This window comes from Gigantopelta aegis, chromosome 5, assembly GCF_016097555.1.
Source record: "Gigantopelta aegis isolate Gae_Host chromosome 5, Gae_host_genome, whole genome shotgun sequence".
NCBI lineage: Eukaryota > Metazoa > Mollusca > Gastropoda > Neomphalida > Peltospiridae > Gigantopelta > Gigantopelta aegis.
Genome location: NC_054703.1, coordinates 30204830 through 30209681, shown reverse-complemented (window position 1 = coordinate 30209681; position 4852 = coordinate 30204830).

The following is a 4852-nucleotide window of genomic DNA, read 5'->3' as shown; positions in this document are numbered from 1 at the left end:
AAACGTGTGTTAACTTCTCAATATACCATCACTTTGCAAGAACGCCTATCTGGTTGTCTTCCCCCCCCCCCCCCTCTCTCTGTGTCTCCCTTTCTCTATCTCTCTCTCTCCCTCTGTCGGTGTCTCTGTGTCTCTTTATGTCTGTCTCCCTCTTTCTCTGTCTCTCCCTCTGTCTCTCTGAGACAGGTGGAGTGACCGACACAGAGACAGTGACTGAGAGAGACATACAGAGAGAAAGAGAAAGCGACATATAGAGAGAAATAGAGACAGACAGGGGGAGTGAAACACACACAGATACACAAAGAGCGCGAGAGAAACACACACACGGGCTAAGAGACAGATAAAGAGAGATACACAGAGGGAGAGACAGGTGGAGTGAGCGAGACACAGAGAGAGAAGGGGGGAGAGAGAGAGAGAGATGTTTTATTTAACGACGCATTCAACACATTTTATTTACGGTTTTATGGGCTACTCTTTTTGATAAGAAGCAAGGGATCGTTTATATGCACCATCCCACAGACAGGATAGTACATACCACGGCCTTTGATGTACCAGTCATCGTGCACTGGCTGGAGCGATTAATAGACCAATGGGCCCACCGACGAGGATCGATCCGACAGAGAGAGAGACACAAAAAAACAAAAAAATAGATAGGGAGAGAGAGAGAAAAGAAAAATACAGACACACAGGGAAACAGATAGGGAGGGAGAGAGAGAAAAAAAGACGGATTAAGATAGAGAGACAGACAGACAACATGCTACTGCCACTCAGGTTACATCTTTTAAAAAGCAGCAATGATTGTTTTATATACACTTTCTTGTAGACAGGACAGTACATACCACGGTATTTAATGTACCAGTCAGGGGGAACAGATTAGGACTGTGAAAATCTCGAATCTACCGAGGACGATCGATCCTGCATCCCTTCACACCTGATGCGAGCGCTCTACACAGAGCTACAATACGCCCCCTACATTTCGGGGGAGTTAATTAATTAGCGACATGGAGTGCCATTATAATATAGTCCCGAGGGCGTAGGGTGGAGGGGGTGGGGCGTTCTATTTTCCAATTCCAAAAACGTTGCCCCCCCCCCCCCCCTTTTCGGTAACCAATACACCAGTTTCTATGTAAATCATAAATGTTAATTAGAAATAGATTTTATTTTGAAATATATTCATATATAAAATAAAATTATTTCCAAATTAAACTCATGCTATTCCCGACTTTTTCCCGTTTCTTTTTTCGTGTTGGACTTCCCAGTTCCTCGAGAATAGATATATTGATCTGAATTCGGACCGACCTAGCGCAATGTTTATTTATTATTTAACACGGGAGCGTAACTAAGATATATTTTTCAGTCGTAGAGAGAAGGGGAGGAAAGATATAACTAGTTTTAAATATATTTGTACTCTACAGTGGCGGATATAGGTTTTTTGACGGGAGGGGTGGGGGGGGGGGCGAGAGAGAGAGTCTCGATCGGCACATTTATTAGATGTGTTTTCGCTTGGGGATTCGGATGATGGTAGTTTGGCTTTTTTACCTTTCATATTTGGCTGTCGCCCCGTAAAGCTTATAAAACAGACTCATCTCATAGACAGTGCTGCATGGTGGCCCATACAATGTGGATCCCCCTCCCCTAGCCCGAGTACTTTGACTGTAAGAGGGATAGACGGACATTTGGACGGTTATTCGCCCTATGTCTGTCTAGCCCTCTTACAGTCAGAGTACTCGGGCTACCCCTCCCCCACCAGTATAAAATTCTGGATAAACCAGTACACTATGGGCCACTGTACCCCCTTTCTCACCGCCTTGAGATTTTTCATGATGAGTATATCTGTGAAACCTATCCACAAACATATTGAAATCAGGTTGTCTGCAGGCAATCTGTTGGTGGGTGTGTCCGTAGGGAAACTTTTATTCAACAAACAAATAGTGATTTTGTTTTTGGCAACCAAAATGTATTGTGAGGCGCTGCAAGTGAAACTGCCCTCGATATAGTATGTGAAAAACTGAAGTGTTGAAGTTATTCATCCAAAGATATATTTTGAACAGGTTTAATACCATATGAATGTTATTATGCTAAACTACCTGTCCCCCATAACAACCAAACCGCAGAGCAAAGCAATGCATATGAGGTATGGATATAATATACTCCGCATCACAAGTTAAGCAATTAATGACATATATAATCTCATATGCACCACGTACATAGATAGTTAGAGTATCGTCTCTTTATAGGTCGTAAACATTATTAGCAACTACTTGGGTATGTAAAGAGGAATTATTTTATATTGAAACCTGTTTCTCTGTATTTGACAACATTATTTTTTGTAAATCTTGTTCTTATTTACGGAGGCGAAGTGTGGGGTTTTTCAGCGCTGCTCGAGGACATTGAAAAGATCCATTTACAATTTTTTGTAAAAAAAAAATACTAGGGTGTTATAAAGGCACATGTAACGCTTTTGTGGTATATGATAGGTAAGTACGATTTTCCATTGGGTATTATAAGAAAACTAAGAATCTTGAAATATTGGATGAAGTGGCGACAGCGGGTTTCCTCCCTCAATATATGTGTGTTCCTTAACTGATATGTCCGACGCCATATAACCCGTAAATTAAAATGTGTGTCAAAGCGTCGTTAAAATCAAACATTTCCTTCCTTCCTTCCCTATGGTTCTCCGCTCTCTAGATCGCTCTCTCTCTCTCTTCCAGTCTCTCTCCTCCTCTCTCATCGCTCCTCTCTCTCTCTTCTCTCTCTCTCATCCTCTCTCTCCTCCCCTCATCTCTCGTCCCCCATCTCTCTCTCTCTATTCTCTCAATCCTTCACTCTCTTCTCTCCGCTCACACCCCTCATCCTCACTCTCCACTCCCCTCTCCTCTCCTCCTCCCCCTGGTTCGGAATCTCCCCCTGCGTTCAGTATCGATCCATCTGTTACTCACATCGCTCTCCTCTCTCAATTATATCATTATCGACCTCAGAATATTTTCGCGCAAATCGTAAAATAAACTTCGCCTTTTGTTTTTTACCCCTTTGCGAATCTCTTCTTATTTGCCCGATCTTGCCAGAGCTAGCCTGACTGTGACCCGGACGTTCCTTTCAGTAAACAGGTTACCTAGCTGAATCCCTATAAACATCCCCCCCCACCTGATTCTAATAAACAGTGGTTTTTTTTACCGAGCTGACTGCTATAAAAAACCCCCTTACGCGACTGAAGGGCACGACTAAACGGTGACGCCCAGCTGATTCGACCCTTGAAACACACTTCCAGCTGTCTTCTGTACACATTTTACCAGCTGATTCTCATAAACAGTGTTACACACGCTGATTCAGTAAACACGACGCTTACCATCTGATTCAGTAAACGTGTTACCATCTGCTTCTATACCATGTGTTACCAGCTGATTCAGTAAACGGGTTTACACACGCTGTTTCAGTAAACGTTTTACCTAGCTCGATTCTATAAACGTTTTTACCAAGCTATTTCTGTAAACGTGTTTACCAGCTGATTCAGGTAAACGTGGTTTACAAGCTGATATCAGTTAAACGTGTTACCAGCTTAGTCTGTAAACGTGTTACCAGCTGATTCAGTAAAAACATGTTACCAGGCTTGATGCATTCCGTAAACGTTTTACCACAAGCTGATTCCGTAAACCTGGTTACTCAGCTGATTCTGTAAACATTTTACCAGCTGAGTCGTAAACTCGTTACCAGCTTATTCCGCGTACAACATGTTACCAGCTGAATTCCTGTAACCATGTTACCTACCAGCTGATTCTTAAACATGTTACCAGCTGATTCTGTAAACGGCGTTACCAGCTGATTCTGTAAACATGTTACCATCTGATTCTGTAAACATTTTATATCATCTCATCGATTATCAGAATAGTTTAGTATTACTGCTTGGACTTAAGTTTCATTTCCATTATTATTTTGTATCAGATCTAATCATTTTCATACTGTAAAATAATACTTTGATTTTAATCGTTTGGTTTGAATGCGAGTAATTGCTCCCCGCTCACGTATTTTCGAGTAAAGTTTTCTCTTTCTTTTCTCTGCGTGTTTGAAAACTGCTCGCCTCGCACACATCATATTGCTAATTTATTTCACGCCCATTATGTGATTTTGATACGATGAGAATTGCTCTCCTACTTTAATTTCAGGAGAGTAGTTTATTGCTCAACGTTTTTCAAACCAAAATAGTGGAATGTATATATAGGATTAATAACCCAATAAAATAATATTTGTATTTTTTAATTTTTAATTTTCAGTCTTTGAAAATTCCGAAAACGCTTGTGTCCCTTTGGTGTTGTCTCACAAGTTACTTTGAATTACAGAGTTTCGTTCCACATTAAATTTAGGGTTATTCCATGACGCTTCACAATTAATTTATTGATATAGGGTGGCATTTTTCTGGTATAATTATAGTATAGATGGCGCAGTTGCCTACCGCAGTAAATTGAGAAAAAAAGTTTGGCAGGGTCAAATCGAAAAACGAAAATACTATTGTATATTTTGTTTGCCGAGCAGTTGTATTCAGGTCAAGCCTGACTAAATTAACTGGAACAAAGCAGTAAATGTTTAATGAAAAATTTAAACCAAATTCTTTAATAATTTTTTTTAATTTGTTTGTTTTGGGTTTTTTGGCCATAAAACGGTTTGTTTGGGGTTTTTTGTTTTTGTTATTATATTATTGTTATTTTAATTATTTATTTATTATTTTTTCCCCTCCTCTACGCCGAATAATAAACTTAGCACGCCCCCGTGTTAAATAAATAAACAAATATTGCATCGTGGTCCGCATCGATCAAATTATCTACTCCAGGAATGGGAAAGTCCAACAAAAAACGGGAAA